A 26,507-nucleotide genomic window follows, 5' to 3' on the forward strand; every position below is an offset into this window, starting at 1 on the left:
TGGCTTCTTCCGGCTCAATCTCAGCAGGGTGTTAATTGTAGTGTTGGCCGGGACGATGATGACCTCCAAGGTGAACTGGGGGAGAATTTGTTTTCAAGCTCACTCATGCCTTGGCTGGTGGCAGATTTTCGGTCCTCAGTGGCAATTGGCTGGAAACGTCACTTACTTGGCCCTTGGGCCTCTCCAGAGGGTAGCCCATAACACATGGCCGAACAGCGTGTGGATGCTTCGTAAAGTTTATGAAGATTTTGGTACCAGTTCCTCCTGCAACAAGGAGAGCAGATCCAAAATCTCTTCATTCTGAGAGTAAGATACTTTTCAAGGGTCCCGGGGGGAGAATAATAGAGTCGATTCCATGCGAAGGCCTGAGAAGGTATTTTCACCATGAGGAGGGTGGGAGAAGGGGTGATCGGAAGTCCGGGTGGACTTGGTGGGGGGGGTGGGATCTAGGAGCAGCGGGGACATGCTCTTGCTTCCTGTAGCTCAGGGGAGGGTAGTCCTCCCACACAAGCCCCGTGCTCCCGAGCAGAATGCCTGCAGCTCGGATGGAGGCTGGGGAGGCAGGAGCCCGGTGGGGAGGGCAGGGCTGTATTGTCCTCCTCACTTGAGGACCCCCTGTTGGGGGTCCCACTGGAATGGAGATGAGGGGAGACACAGAACCCTCCCTTCCCCAAGTGGTTTGTTTGAAATGAACACACTACATCCTCCGTAATTCGAATAGGTTCACCTGGAAAGGACTAGATTAAATCGCTGTCTGTGTTCTGGGGTTTCGTGTAACACTACGTTGTAGGAAACACAGTTCGGGTCTGACCACTCATCACACGTGGCTTGCAAACGTGTGCCCGCTCCGGGGCCCGTGACGGCAGACAGGGAATCTGAAGACATGTTCCTACTTCAGTCCTGCCATTAACCCGCTCGGTAGCCACACATCAGCAGCTGTCACCTCTGAGCCTCGGATTTTGAAGCCGAAATGTGGATACGAGGTTAAAGTTACCTGCTAGCGTCCTTCCCCCTCTCACGTTCTGGATTTCTAAGTTTGATTAAAAAAGGAAGTCGCGGCAGGTGAATTTCCTTCAGGTCGAGGCTCCTGGTGGCAGAGAAACCTTCCGGCCGTATCCTCTGGGGGGCCCTCACCCGGCCCGGAGAGGGGGCAAGGTCTGCTTTAGCTCCAGCCTGTTTGTATGAGTCGCTCTGATCCACCTGCTAAATCTCCTGGGGCTGAGATGCTTCAGGGTCGCAGGAGATGGGGTGGGACTTCAAGTGACCCGGGAGCGTCTCGCTCACCACCTCGCGGGTCTGCCAACAGCAGTGATTTTCTCTGTGTCACACACACACTGTGACACTCTGTGGTCCCTCTTACAAATGAGTAGGGATGGGGTGGCGAACTTATTTAGAAAAGAACACAAATGTCCAACAGGATACTTGTTTTTCTAATGAGGCCCTCTGCAAGTGATTTGAAATCCTGCCGCCTCGACTCCACAAAACGTGCACATTTTGGCCACCACGGCGCCCACCACGGCGTGCCCGAACACCGCACTTGGGAGCGACGCCACCTTAAACGCCTAATGATCGAAATGTAAACCTGAACCCGAATGAGGAGTGATTGATCGTTTATTCTGGGTTTTATCCAATTACACCTAATAAGATTTTCCATGAAGATAAAGAAAAATTCATTTCTCGTTACGATCCTCAACGCAAGCGGTAATCACTCTGCGGTTCAGGGGAAAAAGAAGATCAACACAGAGGCAATTTACACACACACTCATTTGTGTGTGGGGTGAGCTGTTTGTGGCGATCTCCATGCCAACCTTAATGAAAAACAAGACATTCATATTATTTTTCGGAGGCAAAGCTACCTTCTGAATTCGATAAATTGGACACGCCAGCTAATGACGTAAGCGAAAAGGCTGGGGGTGTAGTGTTTTCCCAGAGGGGTGGGCCGGAAGGCCGCAGTTGCTGAAGAAAGGCAGGCCACACGGGTCCCTGGGACACTGTGGGTCCCACCCGAGGAGGTGAGAGACATACAGGGACAGGGAAGGTAAGGGAGCAGTTTGGCCATTCCAGAAAAATCTGGAGCACAGACTCAGACACTCAGAGCAGACAGTTGCCATCATCTATGGTTGCCAGACCACAGTACCTCCGGGGCGGCTCGAACAGCGCGGGTTTATGTCTGGGTTCTGGAGGCGGAAGGACGGGGCCAGGGTTCCAGCGTGGCGGGGTTCCAGATTGTGGACGGCCGCCTTCTCACTGTGTCCTCACCTCTCTCCCTTCCTCTCCTCAAACGGCCACAGTCCCACGGGATCAGGACCGCAGGCTCATGGCCTCACTGAACCTTGATCACCTCCGAGAGACCTGTCCTCTACAGTCACCAGGGCAGGCTTCTGCGTGTGCTTTTTGGGGGACAAAGTCGGTCGGGGGTACACCTGGCATTTCTATCCCCAGAGCTGTTAGCGACTGCTCGCCAGGGGGCCGGAAGAGTAAGCGTCCTTCACGACGTTGGGGGGCTCCTTTGATCGCTGCTCTCCTGCAACACCCGTGCCGAAAATTTTGGATCAGCTCCTCTGTCTCTTTGTTTAAGTTAGATATCTCCAATTATTTTCTCTTTCAGATTAATTGTTATTTCAAATTAGCATAGTGGTGACAATGTTCGCACGGGGTCCCACGATTTTACCTTATCTCACGGGGCTCTATTACATGGGGATGTATCCTATTGAAATAAATACGGCCCCTCCAGGCCCCTGGGTGGCTCCGTGGGTGAAGCATCTGACTCTCGACTTCGGCTCACGTCATGATCTCACGGTTTGTGAGTTCCGGCCTCTGTGCTGACGGCGCACGGTCCGCTGGGGATTCTCTCTCTTCCTCCCTCTCCGCCTCTCCCCTGCTCTTGCGTGTTTTTTTTTCTCTCTCTCAAAATAAATAAATAAATATTAAAAAAAAAATCCAGTCTCGCCAACTGTACCCAGGAGTTTATGCTGGATGAGCTCTGCGTAGGGCACAGAGAGGGGAACACACCTAGAGAGCTGCAGAGAGAACCCGCATGGGCTACGGGGTAAGAAAGTGAGATTTACATGCACAGTAGCTGAGCACTGGGTCCCACGCAAGGGTTTTTCCAAGCAGCCTAACCAAGTAGCCCGGAGGCTCAGTATCTCCATCTATGAAACGGGTCTAAGGAGCATCCACAAGGGGTGATTTGATGACATGTCTTATCACATATGGACAACTAATCGTAGGGTCTACACCTTCACGTGCAGGAGCTCCCAGGATGTATGTCTGCAGCTCCTTGAAGACATGTTCCTCTTGATTATGACCAGAAAATTAAAGATGGGCTGGCTTAGAGCTGTAAAGGTCATTTGCACAGTCAAGGTAAGGGCATTATGGGAGAGGAAAACTTTTCATTTTATTCTAGTTATTTTCACATAACTGGTTATTTCAAATAATCTAGTTATTTTCAAAGAGCCTAATCTGTTGAGGAAGTAAGTAACTTCAGGTTTCAGCTGATTTGGGGCGCTCTGGGCAGTGAAGGAACCGTAGACGCTGAGAGCTGTCCAAGTACCTAATGGTAGTTCGTTCAAGACCGTGAATCCACAGCAACCATTCAGGTTTTCTTGACGGCTGCCCATGGCATTGACCCCCTGGAACCCCTGCGCATGGTGAGGCTGGAAGTCTCCAGTCTTGAGGACCCCCACTCCCGACCCGCGAGGACGTGGTCCAGATGTGGATACACAGCCTGGGCTGCACCAGGTACAATCCCCCAGCCCATACTGGGAAACCGGAGACTTCTGCCAGAATTGCCAAACAAGCACTGAGTCAAAGCAGTGTTGCCTTGTGGAACCACGTGCAGGATGCAGGCAGCTGTATTTGCATGTGTGGAGGAAGCTGGGCCACCTGAGAAAGGGTCCAGCCTGTGGCAAGAGGAGCAGGGACAAGAGGGCTGTCCCTGAGACGCCCACGTCCCGCGGCCACTCGTCCTGACCCCATTGCAGACCTGGCCTAATTCCTGGGACTCAGGCACCAACTTATCCCTTCTGCCCATGTCATTTGGGCTCGGTTTCTCCACCCGGCACCCAGAGTCCCACATCGCACCCCCCAAACTCCCAAGGGTGTCCCAAGGGTTCCCCCATTATTCACGGAAAACATCTTCCAACATTTTTGAATATTTTCATTTCTTCCTCTATGAATGGAGAACGTTGGTTCACTGTCTTTATGCTCAAAATCATTTTTATGTATGTATGTATGTATGTATGTATTTTTGCTGAGGGCGAGGGCGGGAGGGGCAGAGGGAGAGAAAGAATCTTAAGCAGTCTCCACACCCAGCGAGGAGTCTGATGCAGGGCTTGAGCTCACAACCTGAGATCATGAACTGGGAGGAAATCGAGAGTCAGACCCCTAACCGACTGAGCCACCCAGGTGCCCCACAAAATTGTTTTCAGTTGCACAGGAAGACTTTGGGATGGATGACATCATACAGCTCAGTGGTAGAACATGGCCAGGCCCATGGGTCCACCTCAGGAAGGCTGCACACGCACTCAGGGGGAGGTGGAGGCAGGAACCCTGGGCTGAGGTTCCGTCCCAGCTGCTCTCCACGCTCAGGCCTCCCTGAGACGCGGGGGCATCAATTGCCCCCTGTGCCTTTGGAAGCTTCGGAGGGAGCTCCGTCCAAATATACTTTGCATCGAGCAGAAAACAGGCAGGGTGCCTCTCCATGACGTGTGAAGGCCAATGACAGGACCGAGGGTAACCTTGCATCACAGAGCACCCTGCTGGGGCTGTGCCTGCTTCCCTCACCATGGTCAGAGTGAATCCAGGAGCCGTAAAGGTGTGATCAGTTCTGATTCTTCAGCTCATTCCCACCCCTTGCTAGATTTGTGATCACTTGACATACAATTAAAGAGAGAACGAAACGCAGTGGGACCTATGTCTGCAAATAACAAATACCCAATAGGCAGGGAGGACATTTGCAAACAGGCTGTTTTCTAGGGTGCAGCTAAGAGCTGGCCGGACTGGGCTTCATAAGGGCCGTATCTGACGGGTGGTTCTGTGGAGGCAGAAGCCAGCCGGGGAGCGTTTCCCAGTGAAGGGGTAGCCCAGGGCTGAGGCAGTCCCCAAGGAGGCAGACACCCTTGTCTAGGATTAGGGCAGCATCCCTGGGGGGTAGGAGGACTTCACGGGGGCATACACCGCGGACAACCTAAAGTTGGGATGCGGGAATGTCTTACATCCTTTCGTAATGTGGCATACACCCATTTAATTTAAAATAGAGATGCCCGATGCTGCCCTGACGATTCTGAATCAGTGGGGCAGATGGGGTGAGACGACGGGATTTAGCCACCGTGACTTTCTCTTCCGAGGTCCAGGATGCCAGCTTTGTAGGGAATAAAAACAAAACTCGGGAAATTGCTGACGCCATGACAGCTTCTAGAGGACCTGCGTCGTCCGGCTGGTATTTAAATACCCTTTTAACAATTTGCTTATTCTTTTTTTTTTTAAACGTTTTATTTATTTTTGAGACAGAGAGAGACAGAGCATGAACGGGGGAGGGGCACAGAGAGAGGGAGACACAGAATCGGAAGCAGGCTCCAGGCTCTGAGCCATCAGCCCAGAGCCCAACGCGGGGCTCAAACTCACGGACCGCGAGATCGTGACCTGAGCTGAAGTCGGACGCTTAACCGACTGAGCCACCCAGGCGCCCCAACAATTTGCTTATTCTGAACTATATTCAAATGTCACTGTTTTTGCAATAGTTATGGGTGTGTGTGGTTTTTATAGACACGCAATCACTTCCAAAATGTTTCTGACAATAATAAAAGCTAGTCACCCGTGTCACCATGACCTTATGTCAATATTTCCGTCACGTGAATTTCCAAACCCTTTGACCATCTGGGAACAAGTCTCCCCGGGGGCTTTAGGGGGTGCACGTGTGTGCTGACATTCACAGAGCTCTGTGGAATGAGACGGGTTCCAAGGACTCTGGAAGTGAGGAACGCCCCTCCTCCGTCTGGCCTGACATAAAGGAAGGCGGTTAGCCAAGAGAGCCACCGGAACGCAGGCGCGCTCTGCACGCTGAGGTAGGCAGACGCCCACACTTGCTGCTTGAGTTTGCACACACAGGGGGACACGGAGGCGGCCGGCGTCACTGGGAAACTTCCGAACCGAGAAGTTACTGAAATGTGAAACGAAGGAGTCTCGCCTCCCTTCTGTGGCTGTCGGTTCAGCCCCCCACTGGTCTCTCTGCCTGCAGTCGGCTTCCCCAGAGGGGGTGTGCGTGGTGCCCCTTACCACCCTCCGAATGCGACCTTGGCCGGTCTCTGCTGTGGGCCGGCAATTCCAGAACCCCAGGCCCTCCACCACCCCCACTGTTTTCTTCCCCTGTGGCTACTGCAGCGGCCCCACCACCTGTCACGTTCCCCTCTCCAGACACCTGGCACCTGCTGTTTGCTTCTCCCTTTCTTGGCTGTCACCTGTGCCTCCCTCCAGTTGCTGGGGTCAACGCTTTAACCTTGGAGTCCTGTGCTCTTAAGGTCAACCTGCATTGCCGCAGGAGAGGTTATTTTTTATGTAAATATGAGCATTTCCGCCCCCCCATCAGTACCTTCCGGGGGCACCTCTGTGCGGCCAGGACCCTGTCCTGTTTCTCTGCCGGGATCTCCATGCTGGCCTCCCCTTGTGCCAGGGGGACCCTGGGGCTGCCATGAGGAAGTGTCACCACCTGGGCGGCTCAAACAAGAGAGATTTGCTTCCCAGCAGCTCCAGTGGCTACAGGTCCGCACTCAGGGTGCGGGCAGGGCTGAGATCCTTCTGAGGGCGGCCAGGGAAGCGTGTGGCCCAGGCCAGGCTCCTGGACTTGTCGGCCCCCGTGGTCTCCTTCTTCTTCCTGTCTCATCGTGAGCTCACCCCTCTGTCCACATGTCCACAGCAGACCTACTGGAACAGGACCATGCCAATGACCTGGTTTTCTCTTAATCCGCTCTGGCAAGACCCTATCTCCAAGTAACGTCACATTCTGATGTATGAGGGGGTGTGTGAGGGCTTCAACTTGGGAATCTGGGGGCACAATTCAGCCCAGGCCACTGCTGTCCCACAGTCTTACCCGAGATCTCACGGAGGGGTTTTCTCTCCAGGACAGCGGTCTCCCATTGTCCTCCGTCAGCCCTCTCTGTAAGGGAGCCGTGCAAGCCGCACTCACACACTCACACACACTCACACACACTCACACATGCACCAGAGGGCCTGTGCCGGTCACACTTCTGTGCCGGTTGAGTAACGTGCCTGGGATTCAAGACACCTGGGCTCTAGGCCCCTCCGGGACCCAAGTCTTCTCCCCAGACCTGGGCTGGGAGACACAATGAGGATACAGTGATTCTCAAGGACTCACTGGGTTCCAGAATTATAGAAATCTTAGTACTTTTAAGAATCTCTCTACCTCTGTCCTAAAATAGTGATTCTGCAGGCTGCGTGTACTGATAAGCCCACTGTACGTAATGAGGGTGTTGCAAGTGATTTGAAAGAAAGAAATGATAGAATAAATTATAGGAATAGGTTTCTAGAAAACCTAGAAATCAGTGATGTTAATAAAAACGGAATATTTTGGGGGGGGTATGCACACAAAATATGCGTACAAGAGTGGATGGCTTCACGGTTTTTCTAGGCGAGGTCGTTTTTCTAATATAATTTCTTTTTCTCGCTTGCTCTGGGTACTCCAGTTCAAACTTTCCATATACACTTTCTAACAGTAGATTGTGTCCTTGTGTGGGCTTTAAAAATCATTTGTAGACATTGAGCAATTAAAAAAAATGACGTCTAATTTATCTGCTCTCAATAATATGGATTTCTTAATGGGAATGCACGGAGACCTTTGGTCAGCCGGGGCGCTGCGCCCGAGAGCTTTCAGTAAGCTCTGCTGTAGAAATCACGGCAGATCTCAATTTCTGACATCATTCAGTGTTTTCTGTGTAATAATTGAAAACAAGGGTGATACAATAATTACTAAGCAGGCTGCTTTCGGAATATTATTGAGTCCATTAATCACTTCTAGTTTAATGAGCGGGAATAATGATTTACATCTGAAAGTGACTAAGTTTACTATCAATTTGTGATAACAAATCAACATCCACAAAAAGCAAAATTAAAAACAATACTCAGGAAAGGACAACAATCAAGCGATTCGGGCCCTTGGGGTCGGTGGGCTTTCCAACAGTCCCAGGTACGGTGTTTGCACAAGCCGTGAACCCTGATCCTGGGATGGGGGGCCTCTGCCCGCTGCCCACTGCCTGTCTCAAGCCTGCTCTAAGAAGAGCTGGCGGGGGGGGGGGGGGGGGCCTGTTATTTTGGGGTGAAAAGCTTCTATTCTCAGGCCAAGCTCCATTTTCACACAATGGCTGCCTTGTAGCAACTCGGCTAAGGCTGAAGGCATCTCCCCCAGAATCTTGCAGTCATTACGGGGCAGAAAACGTCCTGCAGGTCTGAGGGATGCAGGACCCAAATAGGAGACGGAAAGTTTTAAAGGTGAAATCTCCAAGCTGACTCTCCATAGGGTGACTTTCTGAAGGTCTGCCTCGGGACTGCCTTAGGAGAAAACCTGAGCACGCTAACTCGTGTTCATTGAAATGCAAAGGAGCCATTTGATGGGCACTGGAATCCTGACTGAGCCCAGCCACCCTGGCTCACTTTCAGTAGAAAGGATGCCTCCCTGTTCCTCATTAGCGTCCTTTCTAAATTTAGTGGTTCATCAATCCGAGTTTGAAAGAGGAATTAATAATAGTTTCAAGACTGCAAATTGATCAAAATCATCAACCTAATTCCACCAAGGGAGAGCTCTGAAATCAAAAGGGTCCTGCTAATCAGAAAATAATAAAATAAAATAAAATAAAATAAAATAAAACAAAACAAAGTAAGAAGCGTGATGGTTTACGGCCTAATTGTCGCTTCTCTGAAAAGCGATAGATTCAATGTAGAGTGGATGCCCTCATGTAAAACTGGTCACTTCTGGAAAACACATGCTTTGCACCCGTTTTAAATCTGGTCCTCGAAGGGTGACGGAGTTAAAGTGGAAGCAGAAATTCCCCAGGGAAAACAGCTCCCTGCTTCATTCCAACACCATATCCGGGTCTCCAGCTTTCCTTTCGGGAAAGCCTTTGCTTTGTGTGGAGCTCCTGCTTTGCGCCCTCACTGGCTCTCATCACATTGCAGTGAACGGGGCCAGGGAGCAGTGCCTAACTCCCTTCTAAAAATGTCAACAATTTGGCCACTTGAAAAGACAAAAGTCATGTTTGGTTCTGTAAAGGGGTTAATTGAGCAGGAAGAGGTCACCAGAGGCAGGGGACCAGGATCTGCAGGGTAGCTGTGTGAGTTACCCTGGAGAAAACCCCCAGGGAGGAAGGAAGCAGGATCTTTGCCTAAAATTGCCTACCTCCCTCCAGGGTCTGGTGCTGAGTAGACCTCACAATCCCTTTCTTCTTTCTTCTTTCATTTCTTTTATCTCCTTAGAAAGTCCTCTGGCTGAGCTCAATTTAGCTTGTGCAAGAACATTCTGATAATGAATAGCACATACATTTTTGGAACAATATTCATATATATATATAATTCATATATATATATATATATATATATATATTTCCATCTGTTTCATTATGAACGAAGTAAATAATCGAGATGGAATTAGAACAATCTTACTTGGGAGCCACTGTCCCGGTATACTAGAATTTATTAGCCACCTGCTGAATTAATGCTATTTGGGCAGGTTAAATATTTGAATTTGAGTAGAAACCAACCAAAAGTTAGAACAGACTATTCTGTATAATATACTCAAAATAATGAACATCCCAGCTAAGAGATTATGCGTACCTTTTGACGACGGTTCTCTTAAACTCGTACGTGAAACAATTTTGACCTTATCTGGAGCCAGAGAACCTGAGTCCAACTTCCCCTCTGCTCCTCTAGAGCTGTGTTACACCATTTCCTCACCTGTAAAACGGGAAAGGAAAGAGCGTGCGACTTAGAATTCCGGTGAAGGCCAGGTGAGGTAAGACCCGAAGCTCCAAGAGCAGCAACTGTCAAGCTGAGCTCCTCTGTGACTGTGACCGCGCCTGCTGTCGCTTTTGTCTTACCATTGCGGGCTCCCAACACATCTCCTGCAGGCAGCTCTTGACCTGGCCGTGGAGCACACACACTGCTGCGTCCCTGCCCTCGGCAAATGTTCTCCAAGCGCTGGCTGTCTTCCAGGGACGGAGAGGTGAGGAAGAAGGGGTCCTGGCTTGAATGAGCTCAGGCACTCAAAGGCACTCGGGAGGTGTGGACCCTCGCTGCCCAGGACCGGACAGTGGGGCGTTGGAGACCGTGTGGTGGGCTCTCTCCCCATCAGGGGCCAGTCCGAGAGGCAGGAAGGCCACTGAAGACAGAGGCTCAACTACATGATCTTACTCCCATGCCACGCTTGAGTCAGGTGATCGGGGAGGAGACTGTTGGCCCATGTGCTCTCAGCAAAGCACAGGTGGACGTGGCTGTGAGTTCAGTGGAGCTCAGCGGAGTCCACATGCGGAACGTCTCCGGCACCGGAGCATTTTCGTCCAGAAACAGCTTAACAAATGCGAGTGAGGGTGGCTCCAGAGGGTTGTAAAGGCCAGGTGAGCAACAGCCTGCGAATGCTGCTGGCATGAAGGTGGTAAGTCCTGTGAGGACAGCAGGGTGTCCCAGGAGGCATCCGTTGGGAGAGAACACTCCAAGAGGGATGGACCCAGGGCCGTGAGAGTGGGAGCTTGTCCACTCTCCAGGAGGCTGGCCGGCGTGGACGTTGCATAGCGTTAGTTGTGAGGCGTTGGTCTGGGGGCAAAGTGGACTGGTGGGGGTCCGTGTAGGCTCACAGAGATTTACTCGACCTCACTCTCAGGCAGTGGGTGTGCATCTGGGCTCCCCCGCAGCGCCTGGGGCCGAGTGTACATGACCACGCCTGCTACCCGGGAGTTTCTGGGACGTGCATGGCCGCCGTGAAACTGCTCTCCTCATGTTCCTCTTCCTCCATATGGAATGTCTTCGCTCCCCATTTCTGAATAGCTGAACTCCTTCACGGGGCATCCTAAAATGCGTCATCTCCATAAAATCTTCCTACCCATTCTAGCACACGATGGGGCAATGAACCAATCTAACCCAATTTGTTCTGCCAGCTCTTAGGTTTTCATTGGTAGTTCTCATTTGGATACCTTCCCAAATGCTCGACATTGGTAAGCCCAGACAACCTCACTAGAAGGTAGCAGAGAACACAAGGTCCAAATGTTTCAAGGCGACATGTTCTGGGGGAATATTGAAGTCCCAGCCAGCTCTTTACTTCCTCAAGTTCTCTGATGACAATTTTAACAAAAATTTTACTGGTGTTAAACCTCATGGTTCATGTAACTACATTCTGGAAACAATTTTCTATTATCTTTAGGGCTGGCACAAAGCCATACAAAATTATTTGGTCCAATAGCTGGGCATAAGTCTCTTTAGGGATCAAGCTTCAGGCATCGTCTCTGAAGATTCTCACCCCCTGTTCATTTCAATTCACGTGCCTTCAAGAACATTGATTTCATTAATGTATACTTGACAGATATATTCTAGGGGCCGTTCAATTTCATGACAGTATTTGTGAGTATTTCAGAGTATCGAGCTGGCTACGCTACATTGGATGGGTAAAGAGAGAGGAACTAGAATCTGAGTGGGAGAAGGGAGTTCTGAGCAGAAAGAAAGGAGTTGGGGAAGCAGATTGTTGAACGCTTGTTGAAAAGACTACCTAAGGAAGGGCCAGATGTGAGAGTAGCTTTGGAATGGCAAGACCACGGGACAAAACCATATTAATGGTTAACCATGATGCTGATTAACATGACCCTCGTTTCACCAAAGGAGAAGACATTTCTGACATTTAGTACTTAAAGCAGAAAACTATCTGGTGTCGATGGGTGAAATACACACATCGTGGGAGTGTGATCTTTCTGGCTATAAGGCTATGTTGACCAACGGCCCTTTGTTTGCAGGTTTCCTGCCAGATAAGCAACCTTCCGTTGCCAGCCTTGCAGAGCAAATTGCTGGGATGCCAGGTAGCTCCCCCTTTGTAGGCGAGCACGTATGAGGCATTAATTAAAACCCTGGATTGAGCTGCTGAGTGCACATTTTAGGAGTGGCATTGAGTTATTTGCTACCTTTCCCTGTGAACAGATTTTATAAGAAAGTTGAAACTCACCAGTAGTGCTGGCACACTGCCCAATTCCAGATCTTGAGTGTTTTGTTCAGAACCTTCAACTGGACGGAAGGCAAATATTATTCCTGTATGTGAGCCCCTCCTGACCTCCCAAGAAATGTCATACCAGCGATGACGGCGACGGATTGCTACTTACTGTGCACTTTAAACTCTCTGGTTAAAATCTGTCTACGTCATGTTTATTTTCATTTTTCTCTGCAATTTGTTTTCCATGCTGAAGCCTGTTCACGTTTGTGCATATAAATTATTCCAGCCTTGAACGTATATTTACCAGAAGCGCAAATGAAATCAACAAATATTTATAAGGCGCGTGGTAGGCACGGGACAGCACGGTCCAGGTGGCAAGGAAGCATAGGTCGTCCTGTAATTCGGTCCTATAGGTAAGGAGACAAGTGCGGCTGGGATAATATTCCCATCAACTGACCTGGCTAAAACAAAAATGTTTCCCTTATTGGAAAATGGAATCAGCTACCTTCCGTAAGAATTTATTTTGAATCAGTAAGATAAAACGTGGTACTAAACATATAGGGCTTGGAAACTATTGACTAGGCACTCTCTGGGGGTTTAGAGGAAGCAGAGACCTTTCATGGACCCCCAAGAACCCAGAGTCCAGTTGGAAAACATGCCCACCAGGAAACACAAACACAAAGCAATTCACAAAACTCACGTCACGGAGGGAAATGACACAGACACCGCTCTGTCTCCACCATGGATGTGGCAGACATAGGCACACAACGTCCATGCTCCATAGCTGGGAAGGGGCCGTTTTCCTGCTTTGGGAATGGATATGGTAGCACACGCACTAGAAAACACAGGAGTTGGGGTGCCTGGGTCGCTCAGTTGGTTAAGCGTCCGACCAGCTCATGTCATGATCTCACGGTTCATGAGTTTGAGCCCTGTATCGAGCTCTGTGCTGACAGCTCAGAGCCTGGATCCTGCTTCTGATTCTGTGTCTCCCTCTCTCTGCCCCTCTCCCACTCATGTTCTCTCTCTCTCTCAAAAATAAATAAACATTAAAAACTTTTAAAAAATAATAAAACACGGGAGTGTTTGAGGCATCATGTTCACTTTTTTTGAAGGAATTTTGTGATTCTTTCTTTTGACAGTCATTCTGGAGTTTTTCCCTAGTGGCTTTGCCCTCACAGTTGATGAAATACTGTTCGCCCCGGGGATTCCTAATGGGCATCCCAGACCAAGGATAGAGTGAAGAAAAGGTTTCCTAATTAACAGTGGCCTGCTGCTACCGTGAATGGAAATCATATTGAAATATCTGTGGATGTTTTAGTATGTATTGCGTTGCATATTTAAATATTTAAATTCATGTTCCAAATTATAGAAAACAAGAGTTTCCAAAGTGAAACAAGGATGGGATTTACAAACAAAAACGTTCCTGACAGCTGCATGAGTTCCCATTGAATTTAATTTCCATTCTGAGATTTTTATCATTGTATAATAGATTGAACATATTTTGTAACTTCTTGGTTGAAAGATCAAAAATTTCACTTCCCACCGTTTTTACAACTTTTCCAAACACAAGACATCAGTGTCCAGTGTGGCACAAGAAAGCCTTAGAGATCGTGAGTAGCATCTCATTTCTTACGTCTTTGTACTTGGTCTTCCTATTCAAAGTCGGGGGCTTGTGGGTCAGAGTCAATGCCTGGTTCCAGAGCTTCCCTCACCCCGTGGTATGCCACCTTCACGTGCCCTTGCCAGGTGACCGCTTCAGCAGGCAGTCAGGTCTGCCTTCGTTCTTCTTGACCTGTGTAGAGTCCTTACGGATCTGCACCCGACTCTACCCTTCACAGAGCTCTGCTCGGTCATCTGTCCCGATATGCGGAGTGTTTCCTTGTAAAGAACGATCTTCTGGAGACACTTTGGGATGCGGATTCCGGGACTGTATCATCTCTGTTTCTTGACGTGGTGGAAATTTGTTGCACTCCCCCTGAGCATTAGATTTCTTAAAGACATAATAAATTCATTCCATACAGTTTTTACAACATCACAACATGAATTTAATAAATAGCGTATCGAGCCTATGCTAACTATATATGCACACTAAGGTATGACACCCAACTTCAGAGGTCAATGAACCATGGGGAGGGGTGAGGTTCCTGAACTCTGCACACCTTGCCTCTTATAGTTGAGCCATGCCTCATTTAATGCATTTAAGTCCTCCTGGTGATAATCTGGGGATGCCTGCGATGCAGCATATAGGAATCTTTGCGCTATATGGGAATCTTTGCGCTATATGGGAATCTTTGTGTTATGGACGATAACTGTAGTCTGTTTCTGTTTTGCTATAGGAAAGAAACTAGTGTTTATTTGAGCACCAACTATATGCATGTTTCTGTCCCGGATGTGTTCCTCAGGCTAGTGACTCATGTGGACAAAGAATCGGTAGGGTGTTCTCCATACTACCTATAAAGAAATCCAAGCTCAAAGCAGTTTATATGACTGGCTCGAGGCCACACAGCTGGAATCTAGAAAGTCTACCCCTTGAGCACAGACCTAGTTCCAAAATTGTAGCTCTTTCAACTGACACAGCTTCCTGGACACTACCATCAACATGACAGTTCTCTCCCGTGGGACGTAAAAACTACATTATGTCGTGGTTTGGGGTGTTCAAGAGTCTTCATTCACCCTGAAATCTGAATTCTGGTATTTTTACACTGAAACTCAGATTGTTCCTGCCCATCATATTAATCCTAAACACTTCGAAGAAATAAGTCTTTTATAGGCTTGCCAATCTTTTTCTCTTAAAAATATAACATTTTCTAATCCTTGGAATATGTAGAAAAACATTATTTAAAAAAAAATAAATTCAAAGAGTTGAAATAACTTTTTGAAGTGTGTAATGTGAGAGGCTAGTGTTTTCCTGCCCATTTCCATGGAATAGAACCCTAACCTCATTCTCTAATTGTTGGCCTTTTTGCTAAGTAATTGGATTCGTGAAACTATGACCGTGGCTTTGGGAACACATGGAAAATTTATATCCCCTGTTCTTTATTCCACACGTACGTCTCCCTCTGACGTTGAAGCGAATTCTGGGCGACGAACTTTTTGGATGCGAATTCTGGAAGCGCATTTGAAGCAAATTCTGTGCGACCAACTGTTTGCAAAGTTACTTTTCTAAGAAGAAGGATTTGGGTCCTATTTTTAATAAAGGAGATATTCAGAATAATATTCTCATGGCGGTGCAGTCTGAAAGACACAGGGAGGAACCGTCAGTGACTCTTGTCAGATGGGGGGGGGCGGTTAAAGTATCTTCTCTAATATAGATAAACAAATGAGTCAAGAAAAGGGAATCATTATGTTTTTATTAGGTAGTTACTTTTTGTTGAGTGAAAATTTTATGAAAACCATCTGTATTTGTTGAAATTATTATTATTTTATTTATTTTAATATTCTGCAGAAATGAGTCACTTTGTGACCCACCAAATGTTAGCACTACTGGTATTTTTGGCCACATAAATCTTAGTTGGGGGGTTTCATCCTGTGTCAGCGTCCCAGTCTTCTATGCACTGGGCACTAGTGGCACCCCTCTCCCCGCCCCCCCCAGCCGTGACAACTGAAATTGTTTTCAGATTTTGCCAAGTGTCTGCTCAAGGGCAAAATTGTCCCTCATCCATCCCGGTTGAGAAACACTGTGTTAGGGTAATATCGGCTTATCGTATTGAGTATTCACCAGATCCCAGAGACTTTTCTAAATACTTCCAAAAATTAATTCACTTGATAATCAAAACAACCCAGGGTGATAAGTATTATTGTCCTCAACTTACAGAGAAGGAACTGAGGCTCAGAGAGTTTGGGAATCCAGGCTTGTAAATGGTAAAATAGGGCTCAAGCCAAGACTGTCTGACTCCAAGGTCTTAACTCTTGACCGCTACCTAAAGTTTCCACTCTGGTATTGACAATAATGAAAAATCAGAATACAAGAACAGTATAATCTAGTGATTTCTAGCATCTGTGAAAGCTCAGGAGAAGCATTGGGATGATAAACCAGAAGCTAGGGGACGTGGCTGGAGAAGATCATTTCATATGTGAGGACTGTCTGAGTATCCCTCTTTATACAGCTTTATTATTTAAGCGACAGGCATGTATGACAGTCCACAAATTAAAGCAAAAAGAGGGGGAAAAATATCCCCAGTGGAAACAAACTGAAATATCTAAGCCCAATAACATGTCTGACTGGCGACATAACCATTCAAAGAAAAGAAGAGGTCCAAATGCCATTCGAACACTGTGCAACCACCTTCATTTTCAATGGAGCTCATTGTAAGGACAACAAGGGAATCAAGAGTATTTTAAATCTCACTCACTGGATCAACTGAGCATGTTAACAACGGGACATGATTTTTCAAACTATGTAATATATTTTGGATAAAGCAGACAAGCTACTATACTAATATTAGAAACCACAACTGTCAGTTTAAAGGGAAAAAAAGTTACCAAAATAAAATCCAAGACATCAATAAAAATATTGTCAACCTAAATTACCGTAGAAAATATTAATACATGCTCATAATTTCATTTGTAATATTGACTACTTTCTGTACACTGAAAGTTCTAGAACCTATGACGCCCACGTGCCACAGCCATACCTTGCATCTACATCTCGGTTTCTAAAACCAGCCCAGGAAACAGAACCAGGACTTCTTGAAGAAATGGATAATTTTAGGTGTGAGGCAGGCAATTTACAAAACAAGCCGGGGTATCTTGTTCCAGAAAGACTAATGCCAGCATATCATCTGCTGAAGCAAGACGAAGGGGATGACCAACCGCCAAATGAGAATGATTTTGGCACCAAGAGCCCTAATAAATGCAAATCAATGCTAAAAAAAAATCTTTGGAACCATAGTATATGAGGAAAGTAAACAGAAGAGAGGAGGGGAACTCATTGGTCCACTGAGGGGGTCTACCATTACACTGAAACCCTGCTATGACAATTGATAATCAAAGGTAAAGCACTCACCAGGGATCTTGACACATTTGTAGTCTATACCCCAGTTGAGGCAGGAAAACTGTTTATGAAAGAGCGCCATCTAAGAAATAAAAAAGAATGGAGGTATTAAAAAATCACTATGCTGTAAACCTCCCAAAAGCAAATTGTTGTAGACAAAACTGGTCAGTGGATACCAAAACCATTCCTAGTGAGTGGCCAATGAAAGAAAAGTGGATTTGCAGTGACGAGATCAGTCCGTTAAAACCTTCAAGACTGGCATTGTTGGCAATGGCTGCTCACCAGGATTACGTGCCCAGTGTGGTACAACGTGAAGCACGTGGCTGGCAAGTAGCTACTGGCTTATCATGGAGAATAAAGGGGATAGAGTCACAAGTTAAATGGCACCTTGTGGAAACACACAAGACAGGACACAGGTGTTCCACAACCGGTTTGTGACGTTGGAAAGTCGGGGTCGGGGGAGGAACTAGGCAAGGGTTCTAGACCAAGTGAGATTAGAGGCATAGGAGGCACACATCCATCTTGATTGGATTTTTGTTGGGAATATATGCTCTCGGAAGATTGAGTATTGGTGAGAGAAATCTGGTCTTTGCCTGCCAGCCGATAATCAGGAGCTCTTGTTAACTGACTCAGGGGAAATAATTGAGCCCGGTGTAACAAAGGCAATAGCTAATAAAAGTAATAATTGTGACAGGGTATATTTTACTCAGACATGTTTATATGTACAGATATGGTTATCATTTTGCCACATTGGCTTTAATAATTAAACACAGACTGTGTATGGTGGCTGAAAGAAGTGGTTGTAGTATCTTTTTCAGCATAATGGACTATTTCAATTAAATCTTAAAATGTTTTAGATCACATAGCCTCTTCATCATTCCGGGGGAGAGGAAAGGATCTGAAACCCAAATCTCATAACTAGTTAAATAGCTTTTACCCCTCCCAGATGAGGAAAAGAGGATTTCCCCTATTCCTCAACAGCTAGATCGACCAAGGAACATCCTCACGTACCTCATGAGGCAGACCCCCACGTGAGCCACACCTATAGCATTTCTGAGCTATTCTAAGAATATTCTAAGCCATTCTAACTATTTCTAAGTTGGCACTCTTGATTTCCCTACCCATTTTTCCGGCTTCAAGTTCAAGTTAGTAACTGTTGCACGTGATCCCATAGACGTGCTAGTTCAGCCCAGGAAGTAAGGCGACCCTGTGAAGGGGTCTTTGCAGTCTTGTGGGATTGGTTCACCCTGGGCATGCGATGGGTAAGGTAGCAGAGAATCAGTCTGATAGCAGTTGGGCAGGAGGTTCCTTATAAAGGCTGCCTTGCATACAGGTCATGGTGAACAGCACTACAGAAATTCCATTCTTTCGGGGCATGCCAAGACAGGCCTTCCAAGGGCATCCTTATAGACAGTGACTTGTGTGTTAGGTGGGATGGCCTGAGAAACGAATTTGGACTGGAGGTTCAACACACAAGTCCTGGCTACTCATGGAATTCAGACTTAAGTGAAAAGGAAAAGACATTTTGCAGAGTGGGAATGGTGTGGTGGTCAAGGATTACGGAGGGAAAATTAGAACAAGTCTGCTTGAATCCCACTCGGAAGAAAGTCAACCATGATGGACCCCACCAAAGCCTCAGCATAGCCGGCGAGCCCGCAGACCTCCGTGTCCCTTTCCGTCACTGCTCTGGGAGTGTAAGTGGACCCTCCTCTCTCTCAACCCTCATAATGTCACCAGTAAATTCTTAATTACTCCCCCAGGCTTTTAAATGTGGGTATTCTTGGGGGACACTCACAGAAGAGAGCGTGAGCTCAGACGACACATGGGCAGGTACAACAGTTGCTGGCCTGAATGCTCATCCAGTAGCCCAGATTTCCTGGTAACCCGGGTGAAAGGAAGGACCACATGACGGTTTGTGCTGAGCGCTGGTGGCCAGCAGCATGCCTGGTGAGCAGGAGACTCTAAGAGAAAGTTCGATGAACAGGTAGAACATTCTCCTTCATTAGGTGGAAGGTTATGAGACAGCTGATACAGGTGAGGCAGGAGTGAGGAACAGGGAAGCAGGTCTGAACTACACCTCCTCCCATGCCTGATCTCAAATTTAACATCAGCCACGAGGGAAAGAGAAAAGTGAATCAAACACACAGGTCAAATTCTAATCACTTTCATGTTGGTGATATGATGATTTTCTTTCAGGTGACAAAGATGTTAGGAAAAAACAAACAAACAAACAAACAACACCGTCTAAACCTAAAGCTGCCCTGAGAAAACCTTAGAAAAACAAACGCTGTCTTTCCTAATATCTCGAATCTCATCTTTCTTGTTGAAAACACGTAGGCATTAACTTCTCTGTTCAAGATTTACAGTAAGCACAAGAGAAAGATTTCCAGAACTTTTTCTATTGTCTATGTGAAGAAACTAATTGACGGCTTAATAATCAGTCATTAATAAATGAGTCCCCTGAATATTTCACTGGAGTGCAGTTATAATGAAATAAAGTAGGATCTCATATAAAGAACAATGACCACAAATTCCACATAAGTCAGTTTTTTGCTTGCTCATCTGTTTGTGTGAGATCTCCTCTCTCAGTGGCCTTCCTTGTGCCCGAATAATCTTTGGTGGGAGAGTCGGGGGTGGATTGACACTAAAACAGATACCCGGGGGGCGCCTGGGTGGCTCAGTCAGTTAAGCGTCCGACTTCGGCTCAGGTCATGATCTCGTGGTCCATGAGTTCAAGCCCTGCGTCGGGCTCTGTGCTGACAGCTCAGAGCCTGGAGCCTGTTTCAGATTCTGTGTCTCCCTCTCTCTCTGACCCTCCCCTGTTCATGCTCTGTCTCTCTCTGTCTCAAAAATAAATAAACATTAAAAAAAAAAATTTTTTTAAATAAAAAAAAAAAACAAAAAAACAGATACCCGGAAACGGCCCGTTCTCCTGCTCTGTTACGTTGTCTGTAGGAAGCGTCTGGGCACCACGTTCCAAAATCTGCTTTGACTCTTTAAGATTTCTTTGTAAACCTCTGGTTTTAACCAACGGTGTCTGAATTAAGGAAGAGCTGCCGAATCCCACCAGCTGAACACCTCTCACCCCCCAGGAGGCTGTGTCCTGCCCAGCAGGACTCAGTCCTCCCATCCTGCATGCGTGCGACAGGCAGGGAGGAAGAGAGGGGACGATGCGGTATGCGTGTTTCCTCGCGAACGTGTTGAGTATGTGCGTGTGTCTTCGTTGTTTGGCTGGAAACCCAACAAGGTCTCAGCGAGGGGACAGGAAGCCAACGAGAAGGACCATTTCCACACCTAAGTTTCTCTTTTTCGTATGGCCCTGGTTTTATTCCTGCATCTCGACTCGGCCTTCGTCAACATGATAGAGCACTGACTGTACTCCATCCAATTAGCCCAATGTCTCCTTGGTCATAAAACTTTATGCAAACTACAGCTCACAGGCTTTGCAGTCCAGGGAAACAATGATAGGCTTATGACTCCCGAAGATTTTTTTGGCAAATTGCTAATAAGAGCACTCTCTCTCTCTCTCTTTCTTTTTTTTTCCCACAAGACCTTCAGCTGATGGAAAAGTAAAAGAAAAAAAAACAAGGACTGCAGTCTCGTATAGGCAGTCATGATGACAACTCCATTAATAACACGGATCATTAAAATTTATAAAAAGCTATTCTTAATATAGGATATAAATACATTTCTTGGGCAGAGCTATGAAATTTATAACCTTTTTATTGTCACCAGAGGACCTTCCTACTGCTCCCCCCACCGCACTGTCTGCCCTCTATCATAAATCACCGAGTGGTTAATAACCTAGATTACAACCACCAGTTGCCTTTACAGAATTAAATATTGACTATGTGAAAATGTTATTACATTTTTACTGATCGGAAGACCACAGAACAGCCCTGCAGGACATGTAGCTGGACAGAAATATCTGTGTAATTTTTGTTGGAAATACAGTTACAGGGCACTCAGGAACAGCTGATACAGTTTGAGGCGATGCGGGAGGAAGGAAGAAAGTGCTAGCCCCTTAATTTTACAGCAGGCCGAACATATCAGAAGGAAGCCATTATACTGAAGCTTCGTTCGCACCTTATTTTTAATTTCGGAAGCTCCAGGCCAAATGCATGATGTAATTGCCAAGCCCCAAATGTTAGAACAATGTGTCGAGGACGATGGCATCCACACAGAATAAAGCTTATTAAAAACATTGGTAGAATCCAAACAAGAATCAGCTATCGTGCATCAACAAAGTGGACACGTCCCAATTGCCTGTTACCTGAAGATCAGGGATCTTGAAATCTCTAAATATTTGAGAGACATTTTCCGCTCACTCAAGAGAGAATCAGAACAAAAACGCTTATCGCTGAGGAATGAGTTCCTATGATCACACGTGCTAGTACTTGGCGTATTTGGATGTTCCGCAATGGTCTGATACCCCAGGACCGGCGAGTAGCCCCGGACGGGGTGAGTCAGTCTGATTTGGAGACTGATCCTGTTGGGGCAGGTTAAGTAAAAGAGTTCAGAACACACACCTCTCCCCACGCACTATGCTGGAAGGCGGTCAGTGGGCAAGTGGACATACTTACGGCAAAGAATGGAAATCCTACTGAGTCATCCAAAAATCCCAGCCTTTTACTGGCTTCTTTCTTTAATCTAAGGAAGATAATTCACTTATCCAAAGTGTACTGGAAGGATCAATTACAGCATCTTGGCACTGTAAATTTCATACAGCATCATTTTTTTTTCTATTCTTTTTCAATAATTGTCATTTTATTTCCTTGACAATACTAAGTATTTTTTCTGGAAAGACCCTGTAAGTGGTTGTCACTGTGAACCACAAGCTTTCATAAACACACAAATCTGGACAGTTTAATAAGATTAATTTATGAATTTCTCAAATTTACAACCCTGTAAGGAAGCGTTAACACATATTATTAAATTAAAGGAAATCAAAGGCATCCCACTAAGAGTTAGACAACACCAACCTCATAAAATGTAATATTCCAAGTATTTTAGAATGAGATACAAAAGGAATTAATGACTCTCACTGTATGACAGGTTGGTTATATAACCACACTGTTTTGTGTGTGTGTGTGTGTGTGTGCGTGCGCGCGTGTGTGTGTGTGTGTGTGTTGTGCGTGCTGTGAAATAAAACAGATAGGTAATATTATCAGTGCTATGGAAATTGAATGTTTAGTAAAGAGAAGGAATAGAAGTATGAGACCAAACGTTAAGTCCTGTGATACAACATTTGAATTGGCAACATTCTTATGAATGCCTGTTCTTTACCTGAAGAAGTACCTGTCTTCTGGTTCTCTGGAAAAGTCCTCACATTATACCAAACAGGCAGTGGCGAGCAGAGGCTCGGAACAGAACTGTGATCTGGCAATCCTGCCCCAGGACAGTCGGCACGGATCCTTGGAAACCCTGCTGATTCCAGGTGGGGGGAATCTGGTTCACAAGATGAGGCAGGGGCATGTTTTGTACAGGAACACAAGGAAGCTCGAAAGACGGACCGAGTTGCGTCCGAAGGAGACAGGAACCACGGGAAAGGGTTCCTTTTATTCAAAGATGGGATGATGTAGCACTACAGGGTGAGGCTGCACTCACCTCTGCTCTGTTTTCTGGAAGACTCTCAGAAAGCTTTAGGCCTCTGCTCCTCTCTAAGAGTGCAGATGGACCAAAAACCTAAATTCAGCTTTCACTGCTTCTGATTCCATCATATGGGCATTTTCTTCCAGCTCTGTGTCCATGATGGTGGCCCTTCCTCAACCCCCAGGGGGCCACAGGATGGCTGTTGGCCCCACCAGCTCTCAGGATTCCAGCGAGAGCTGGTTGGGTCTCCTGGGGGAGGGAAGCCCAGAGTCAAAGGTGGGTACCCACCTGGACTCCCTCCCCTGTGCTCACAGTTGGGGGGCAGAGGTTCCCAGAGGTTGGGGAAGAGATGTGGGGTTGGGGATGGGCTGTGCATGGCCGACCTGAGTTGACTGGTGGAGGGCTGATCGCACGGGGAAGCGACAGAACCCATGGAGGACAGCCTTTCACATTCTTCTAGTCTCGTTTTCTCTGATGGAGAAATAATATATATTATTTTTAAACTACACTGAGAAGTTTTGAAATTGTAGGAAACCCCGCAATTCCTAAAAACAATCACCATCCCAAAAACGACCAAAAGTCAGGGTCTTTTGACAAACTCGGGTTGAAAACGGCGTAGGGCCACAAGAGGAGGAAGGGAGAGCCCATGAAGCCCTTTCGCCGTGTGAATGACATTTGCTTCTAACAATTACAACTCCTCAATGGTTTGGATGCATATCGGGTCATTGCCTTTTTCTAAACTCAGCCGAAGTTAAATTTAAGTGAACCGACTCAAAGGAAAGAAATCTGGAATAGAGTAAGAACGAGAAAACTGGCTTCGACACCTGGATCTCCTTCTTTCTCTCTGTGTGTGGATCTCTCTCTCCCTCTCATATCTCTGCATTTTTGTCACTTCAAAGCCAATGAAATGCATGTACTTCCCTCTCATCTCCATGAATCATGATAATGAAATGATAACACTACACGTAAGCATCGTAATGTGTCTTAAAAAATAAGGATGTCTCAGCCACTCAAACTGACCGGAAGACCAGACGCTATCTGTGTTCTTCTAGGCTTTATTCTAGCATCCTGTCTCTGCACATGTCTACACCACATCCATTTAGGCATTTTGGAGAAGAGCGTTAATTCAGACTTTTGTCAGGCGGGTTCTATTCAAATTCCCATCTTGCCGCTTAGGAACTGTGTGAACATGGGCACACCATCCTTGAATTCTTTGGGTTCCGTGTCTTATCTGTACGAGAGAGCAACCGATATGTAGACTTAGAGTCTGTGCTCAGTAAGTGTTGCTCAGACTCTCTGAAAATAAAATTCCAGGTAAAATTACCTGAAAGGTGGTGAATGGAAGGAGTAGGATATAGTGAATAATTTATATAGCCAGATTTAGGAGTGGCCGAACTGAACTCCCGTCAGGAGTTTTCCGCTGATTTCGGGAAGCGGATTGTAAATTGCTCCTCTGGACTCTGGTTCTCTTTTATTCTGGGTTCAGTAAGGAAACAAATGAACAATCTTAAGTGAGGAAAATGTGTATGCATGTATACATATATGTGCCACTTTGTTAAGATTTGTCAAACTCCTCTCAAAACACATTAAAAAATTATCCTACTTCTCCTTCGTGACCCTGGGGCCCTCCATTTCCTTGCTCCAATCCGGAATGTTTGTTCCCTGGACGCATTCCATGTGCCATCCTGGGATTCTGGGGTGGTCTCTGCCTCCCTCCCACATTGGGTCCCATTTCCTGAAACGTGGTTTTCCATTTTGTTGATTCACATACTTGTTTTTGTACAGCAAGTACTCCAGGTACCTTTTGTAGGAGGGCGTCTCAGTAAATGTAGAGATCTTAAATACCTGACGGTGTCTTTAATTTCCCTTCACCCTCCTTGTCTAGTGGAACTGGAATTGTAGATAAGAAAGGACTTTACTCAGACACTTGCTCAGGCTCATTCTTAGCCTGCCAAGATCATTGCTGATCGTGGACTTCCACACCTGGAATGCTCTAGAATCTTCTCTTTGTTCTCAGAGTTCTGAGATGCCATAACAATGGGTGTCTCTGGAGGGGTTTATATTTTTATTATTTATTTATTTATTTATTTGTCATTCTTTTTTTTAATTTTTTTTTATTTGTCATTCTTTATACTGGGTGATCCACGGGTCTCCATATGGAATCTGGAACCATTCTGTGATTTCTTCGATTTTCTTATTTCTTATCCTCCATTTATCTGTTTTGTCTTTGATTAGTCTGATAGTGGAACTCATGGACTGATCCTCGGTTTTCTCATCCTTTTTGCTCCCATTTTCTACCTTTTAGTCTTCTTGTTCTAACATATGAGTTTGTCAATTTTGTTTTCTCATCCTTTGAAAAAAATTCCACATACATATGTATAATTCATACGTTATACATAAACATACACATATTTGTAGATTATATATAATTCACAGATACACATATTTATACATTACATATATTAATTTCCCAGTATTCTCTTGTTTCTTAAATGTTTACTTTCCCAGCATCTGGTTCTTGGTCAGTGGATGCAAGTCTCCCTGGGGCCTTTTTCTCCTCCTCCCTGCCCTGGCCTCGTTCACCTCGTGCTCTTTTCATCTCTGTCTGTTCTGGTCTCCGGCTTCCTCCGAATGTCTGGTGCTTCCTGGGTCTCCATGCATCGTTGAGAGGCAAGTGAGAGAGTCTTTCCAGGCTCTGGATGGAGGAGAGTCTGTGGCCTTGTGGTTCTGTTTTGAGGTGGTGGAGGATGGATGGATGTGCTTCACCAGGACTATCCAGATGTCAACATCTATGTGTCTTTTCTCCTACCCCGACTCATTTCCTCAGATAGACATTGTCAGTGTCTCTTGGGAAAGGAAAGCTGATCAGTCGGCAGTGGATGAACGGGAGTTCATGGATCCCCGTGGTCTGGGTTGCGGACTCCTGCTGAATCAGCTATTGGGTACAGTTCTGACCTCCTGTTGCCTCTAGAATCATGACTGGTGCCATCCCAGTCAATGACCCCAGGGAGCGCCCTCCTCTGTGCCGCCTGGGTGGAGAAGGCTGGTCCCTGATGTACATGCATAGACAGGAGTCTGGGGGTGCTGATACTTCTTATAAAGGTGGGTTTGCCTTTGGGGCACCCAGGGGACTCGGTTGGTTGAGCATCTGACTTGAGTTTGGCTCAGGTCGTGATCTCATGGCTTGTAAGATTGAGACCTGTGTCAGGCTCCAAGTTGACAGCATGCAGCCTGCTTGGGATGCTCTCTCTCCCTCTCTCTCTGCCCCTCCCCCACTAGGGCTTTGTGTCAAGGTAAATAAATAAACTAAAAAAAATGGGTCCACTTTTCAAGACCCTCTGCGCTCTGCCTTCAGCACGACCTGGTGCCTTGATCGCCTGCGCCTACCAGGCTTCTAGAACTTGGCCATGATACCCCCTCCCACTACTGGGGGAGCTCTAATTCTGGTGCCCTGAAATCTGAACCCAGGCATTACTTCTAATTGGGAAAATGATGTTGCATGATCTCTAAGCTTCAGCCAAAAAAGAGGATGCAACTTGAGCCCTGTTAGGAAAAAAATAACAACCTCAGTGATGGAGCCCTGAGGGCAAGAAATCCAAGGTCTCCATGTTGGGAGGAAGTCCCAACCGCTGGGAGAGGTCAGGTACAGAGTCAGATTCAGACCCCCAGCCTTCAAGTCACCCTGAGGTTTTTGGGTCCTCCCAGCTTGGGCCCCAGACATCATGGAGC

The 26,507-nt window shown here is 46.7% G+C and overlaps 1 long non-coding RNA gene across 3 annotated transcripts; it reads right to left on the reverse strand.

Annotated features, from left to right (window-relative positions):
- Positions 1 to 13,684: 13,684 nt before the first annotated feature.
- On the reverse strand, positions 13,685 to 24,745 carry LOC122202161. 3 transcript variants are annotated; one of them, XR_006194498.1, is made up of 8 exons: positions 24,624 to 24,745; positions 24,103 to 24,254; positions 23,799 to 24,009; positions 23,162 to 23,249; positions 22,473 to 23,027; positions 18,982 to 19,147; positions 17,199 to 17,268; positions 13,685 to 14,183 (listed from the first exon to the last, which is right to left on the reverse strand). It is a non-coding gene; the product is annotated as an uncharacterized LOC122202161 (long non-coding RNA). The 3 variants fall into 3 exon arrangements; XR_006194496.1 differs by having other exon boundaries at positions 22,473 to 23,249; XR_006194497.1 differs by having other exon boundaries at positions 22,473 to 23,249; positions 24,550 to 24,745.
- Between the last annotated feature and the right edge of the window lie 1,762 nt (positions 24,746 to 26,507).

The sequence above is a fragment of the Panthera leo genome, chromosome A1 (assembly GCF_018350215.1).
Source record: "Panthera leo isolate Ple1 chromosome A1, P.leo_Ple1_pat1.1, whole genome shotgun sequence".
NCBI lineage: Eukaryota > Metazoa > Chordata > Mammalia > Carnivora > Felidae > Panthera > Panthera leo.